Source organism: Hylobates moloch, unplaced genomic scaffold (genome assembly GCF_009828535.3).
Source record: "Hylobates moloch isolate HMO894 unplaced genomic scaffold, HMol_V3 SCAFFOLD_17, whole genome shotgun sequence".
NCBI lineage: Eukaryota > Metazoa > Chordata > Mammalia > Primates > Hylobatidae > Hylobates > Hylobates moloch.
In genome coordinates, this window is record NW_026652292.1 from 45,958,700 (window position 1) to 45,965,008 (window position 6,309).

Consider the following 6,309-nt stretch of genomic DNA (forward strand, 5'->3'; position numbering starts at 1 on the left):
TTATCAGGGAGACTTTATTCAGGATTACTGCCATAGTGTCAAGACTATTGCAGTAAGGAAGAAAGGTTAGTTCAACTTGAATAAATAAAGCAAAGATAGCTAAGGATTCATAGCAAATGAGCAAAGTGGGGAGTCAGTGAATGGGAAATTACTAAGAGAAGATATCAAGGTAGGGGAATTCTTGCTAAACAGACTTAACAGGATTCTTGATATTAACAGGATTCTTCAACGTTCCTACAGCAACTTGTAAACAGAAAATCTGTGCCCAGTTCCCATTTTCTCTCCCCTCCCATGTTGATTCAATTTTTAAGTGTGGTTTCTCTATCAAACCCCTCACTGAACACAGACCAAAGATGATCAAATACAAAGAGTGGGGTTGAGGAATTTAATGAGATATTGAGTATAATCAGATATAAAGGATGGGGGATTCTTTCCAAACTGGCTTACGGGAGATGCTTGCTAAAACTGAGCTAAGTCAGCCCAAAGACAATGTATAATGACAAGGCCTAGTTGAAAAAAGGGATCAGACCAGCCTGTCTAAATTTGGTCAAAGAGAAAGTCTTTGTCAGCACCACCATTTATCAAAGATTTTAGGGCTTCTTGATGTCCTACTGCTTTTATTGTTCATAACATTACGATTGACCAAAATTATCCAAAGAGTGTGGTGCCAATAGCAGTTCTATACCCAAACCCCTGTATGATACACTACTTCTATCTTCCAACCTGAACATATCTCTCCAGGTAAAACATCCATCGGAGTTTCCAAACTCATTCCTTCATCTATTTGTTTTGCTATCTCTAGTTATATCCCTGAAATTCACTTAGCAGTGTTACTTTTTGTTATCTCTTTGATGACTCCATACTTTAGTTTCTACCTTGTACTTTTCTAAGATGCTAGATTTTGTACCCCAATATCACATGGAAATGTGTTTATGTCATGTGTTCTCAGTAGGAAGATACCTCATAAAGTCTATCTTATTTTAGTCCCAAGGCCTCTCAAGTGTCTCAGAAGAGTATCTTGACCAAACTGTTAGTCATATGATATTTTATTTCATTTGATTTAAGTGTTATTAATATTTTTAATTCTTTGAATATCAATTGATTATTTTTTGTTTTATTTACTTTGTAGAAATGTTCTGTTTAATTGACTGTTCAATATAACGTTTATCAATTTTTAAAGTTAATTATAAAAACAGTGGTTTTTTTTTGTCCCTGATAGTGTGATGTCATAAATTTCTCCCTTATCCTCCCAAGTTATAATTCTGAAGTATTTTACCAGCAATCTCAATGCCACTTTGGTTTTTAAAAAAACTGTACTGGAAGAGGAAGCAAATTTTGAATCTAATAAGTCAAGTCTGTTGTACAATCTGGATTTTTTTTTTCTAATGATTCATTCTTCAACGTTCCTGTAGCAACTTGTGGACAGAAAATCTGTGCCCAGCTCCCATTTTCTCTCCCCTCCCATGTTGATTCAATCTTTAAGTGTGCTTTCTCTATCAAACTCCTCACTGAACACTCAGTTCTTACAAAGACCAAAAGTATTTTCTGAACCATAAATCATACGTTGAAGACCTTGACACTTACTTCAGTTTCTTCTGGATTCTTCTTCCTACAGAATAAAATCTTGTTAATATTCTAAATTAATTTTCTCTGGTTCTTGCAATATTATGGAATACATAATGGATCACAGTGTTACTGCTCACCAGGCTATGCCTCCCTGAGCCTATAACACAGTTATGTAAGGAACTACATCATCTATTCCCCATATAAAATGTAATTTTCTTGAAGGCAGGGTACTCTTGTATAACAAAACTCAGCAGAGAAGAAATAGAAACCCTAAATATTCCTACAAATATTTTTTAAATGGAATCCATATTTTAAAACCTTCAAAAGAGAAAACTTAAGACCCAGATATTTTCACTGGCAAATTCTACTGAACATTAAAAGAAGAAATAACACCAATTCTATACATCCCTTCCAGAAAATAGAAAAGGAGTGTTATGGTTAATTTTATGTGCCACTTGACTGGGCTAAGGAATGCCCAAGATAGCAGCTAGAACATTATTTCTGGTGTGTCTGTGAGGGTACATCCAGCAGAGATTAGCATTTAAATCAGTAACTGTGTAAAGAAAATCATTCTCACCAATGTGGGTGGACATTATCCAAACCATTGTGGGCCCAAATAGAACCAAAAGGAAAAGAATGAGCAAATTTGCTCTCTGTTCTTAAGCTGAGACATCCATCTTCTTCTTCTGCCCTTAGACATCAATGCTCCTAGTTCTCTGGCCTTCAGACTCAGACCAGGAATTGCACCATCACCTCCCAACACCCACCCCACAGGCTTTAGGACTTGGACTGAATTATGCCACCATCTTTCATGGTTCTCCAGCTTGCAGATGGCAGATCGTGGGACTTCTCAGTCTCCATAATCATGTGATCCAATTTCTATAAAATATACACACATACATATATCACATATACCCTCTCGCTTCTGTTTCTTTGGAGAATCCAGACTAGAGAAAGAAGGGAATATTTACTTGCTACTAACATGTGAGACAGCCAGTAAAAGGAAAGACCAATATTTATTTTGAACATAGATGCAAAAATCTACAATGAATTATTTTCAAATTAAATATATCAACATATAAAAAAATACTACACCAAACATAACCTAGTGGTATTTATTCCAGAAATACAAAGTTGGGTCAACATTCAAAATTCAATCTATAGCTCATCATATTAACAAAATAAAGAAGATATACAGCTGGGCATGGTGGCTCGCTCCTGTAATCCCAGCACTTTGGGAGGCCAACACGGGTGGATGACTTGAGGTCAGGAGTTGGAGATCAGCCTGCCCAATGTGGCAAAACCCTGTCTCTACCAAATGTACAAAAATTATCAAGGGGTGGTGGTCCCAGATATAGTCCTAGATACTCGAGGGGTTGAGGTGGGAAAATTACTTGAACCTGGGAGGCGGAGGCTGCAGTGAGCTGAGATCATGGCACTGCACTCCAGCCTAGGTGACAGAGTGAGACTCCATCTCAAAAAAAAAAGGTCTGTTAAAACACAACAACACATTTTCCTCTCCTGGGCCCCTATGTCCAGCAGGCCACCCTAAGAAGGCTGAGCACAACAGAGGGTAGGTGAGGTCTGCACTGCCACCAATTGTACTGCAAAAGAGCATACAGTTTGACCTGGCTTTTTCCAGTTTCCCACCGGATCCAGCCAGATGCCAGAAACAGGTGAATTGTAAGAAAGTGGACAGAAGAGAAAACATCTGATCAACGAAAAAAACATTGTCAAGTATGTGCCAACTACTTTGAGACCTCTTATGATCTGTAGAACTAGTGCTTATAGGATAGTTATTTAAGATAATGTAATACCAGCAATAATTGATCTTAGTTATTTAAACAATCTAAATGATAGGGAAAATGAATAAAAGAATTGAGTGAAGATGAAATCAGAACACATAAAGCAGAAAATGTTCACAACACTGAAGAGGAAAATGCACACACACACACATACACAAACACACACATGCACACACACACACACACAGAAACCAGTAACAGCAATGCTCAGAACCCCAGTGCAGAGAATGGGATGAAGAACAGGATTAGAACATTTTACCTCTAATCTTTGACAAGAAGGAAAACAAAAAAATACATAAAGTCTCTATTTGAAGTTTTGACTCTCATGGGAAAGCTAAACATAAAGTCTTTATTTGAAATTTTGATTCTTAAGGGAAAGCTAAACATTCCTTCTGGGGTGATGAAACCTCAGAAGGTAATTTTACACCCGATGACTGTCAAGCACTGCTGGAGTGCCAGATAAATTCTGGTGAAGAGGTCCTAAGAAAGCACTCTGAGACAACAGTGGCTAACACAACACACTGTTCTGTTTGGAAACACGGTAGAATCATATGCTAGAGATCTGTGAGAACTGTATTAGGGAAGAAACTCTAAGGGAAGTGAGAATTTCACACTTCCTTGTCATTATCACTCTTCGTCAGTTTGTGGTGCTATAAAGGAATACCTGAGGCTGGGTAACTTATAAAGAAAAGAGGGTTATTTGGCCTACGGTTCTGCAGGCTGTACGAGAAGCATGGCACCACCATCTGTGTCTGGCAAGGGACTCAGTCTGCTTCCACTCAGGATGGAAGGCAAAGGGGAGCTGGTGCATGCAGAGATAACATGACTGGAAGAAGAGAGGGGAGGGAGGTGCCAGGTTCCCTTCAACAAGAAGCTGTTGTAGAAACTAAGACAGCAAGAACTCACACATTACACAAGGACAGCACTACATGATTCATGACAGATTTACCCCATGACCCAAACACCCCCTGTTAGTCCCCAACTTTAACATGGGGCATCAAATTTTAACATGACATTTGGAGGGTCAAATATCCAAACCACAGCCATCACTGACAATGTAGTGGACATATCAGGGGAAGAGCGCCTACTTGTGTTGGTGAGGTTTGTTTATGAATCTCATAACCTGAGAGAGGAATCTGTGGGCTTCCTGCCTTATGAAGCTGAAGCAGAAATTTTGGCTGTGAAATTTCACACTACCCTAACTGAGAAATGGGGACTAAATATGGAGTATTATTGTCATGGCCAAGTTTACGTTGTGTGCAATGGATTCTCTTCCAAAATGAAAGTTGTTTCTCCTAGACTTTTAGAAAAATATCCTCAAGGTATCTACCTGCCCTGCCTTTCCTGTGCCTTAAATATGTATGTGATCGGCAAAATCAGTGCCTATTATAGGTGTATCTGTTGCATTAGGAACAACTGCAGAAGTTTCTTCATTTTTTCCATCAATCACAACTGCTTTTAGGAGTTGACAGTGTCATTTCTGCTCTTTTTCAAAACAGTGGAGAAAAGGGTAAATGACTAAAGGAAATTTGGTATTCCCATTGAACAGGCAGGCGTGATGTTTCTGAAATTTTAATGGACATCATGCCAGCACTTCTTTATGTTTAAATGACATAAATGATGATGCAATATTAGATGGGATGACTGAGTACCCAGCCAAGAATTTGTGCTCTGTAGTGCAGCAACAGATTCTGATTTCGTTGTTACCATTGTTGTTATTAAAAATGTCCTTCACAAGAACACTTTGAGGAAATCTCCAGGGTCACACCTCTGATATCATCTTTGTAGGCAGTAGTTTGACTGCAGTACTACATTCGTTCAGTGAAGTGATGGAAGATATTGAAGTCGATCATTATTTTTAGTTTGAGGAAGCCACAGATTTGGTAACCAAACTTGATAGTCAAATAAAACTCCCTGGGAAATTCCATAGAGCTTAGCAAGGTAACATGGCACCTCAACTGACCTCTGAGAGTTTTTATAAAGAAACCCTAAGTGTTCCAACTGTGGAGCACATTTTTCAGAAACTGAAAGATACATTCTCAGAACAGTACCTCAAAGATATGTTCTCAGAACAGTACCTCAAAACTATGATATGCTTATTTCTGGTACCTTCAGTCATAGGACAGCTTAAATTCAATACATCTGAGGAACACCATGCTGACAAGTACAGAAGTCACTTACCCAGTCCAGACATGCTCTCAGCTGAGCTTCCTTGTTGAAGAGTCAAACGGAAACACAGAGGTAAAGATACAGGACTTCTGTCCCCCATGTATGAAGCATTCCACCTGCCTGACATCTTTTTTTCCTAATATGTATGCATCGTTTAAGGACCTGTGTATTCTTCCTGTGACGAAGATTGAGAATAAGTGCTATGAAAATCTATGAAAGTGCCTCAAAGCATACTTAAACACTTTGATGGAACAAAGGTTGAGTAACTCAGCTTTGCTTAACAAAACTTTTGATATAAAACACACCAGATTTAATGGGGAGTACATATATCAAACTCTATACAGCTAACAGCTTCCTGTGGATAATTCAGAAAGCAGTGAAGATGCCTAAGAGACTTTTAAAATATGTCTTCTTTTATATTTGATGTTTGGAAGAAAAACTGTAAGGCATATCTTTGCCTATAGGCTTTCCATTGAGTACATCAGTCATTAATGATCTATGTATTTAAAAGGCCCTTGTTTTAACTCTCCTGCTTTGAAGACCGATCTGTTCTTCCAGAATATAGTATGGAAAGTGCTGTGTTTCACTTTTGTGTGATCCCTGCTAGCGTCACTCTGGAATTGTTTAGGTTAATCCATTTTAGACATAACATTTATTTCCACTGCACATCCAGTTATTGGGTATTGACTTATCAATTCTTTTAAGAAATAAATTTTGACGAGTTGTGGCAAGACAAAATACATTTCATAAAATATTACAGTGAAACCCA

At 38.1% G+C, this 6,309-nt stretch overlaps 1 pseudogene; it reads left to right on the forward strand.

The window, feature by feature from the left end:
• Positions 1 to 419: 419 nt before the first annotated feature.
• On the forward strand, positions 420 to 5,930 carry LOC116456755 (52 kDa repressor of the inhibitor of the protein kinase-like; annotated as a pseudogene).
• Positions 5,931 to 6,309: the final 379 nt, after the last annotated feature.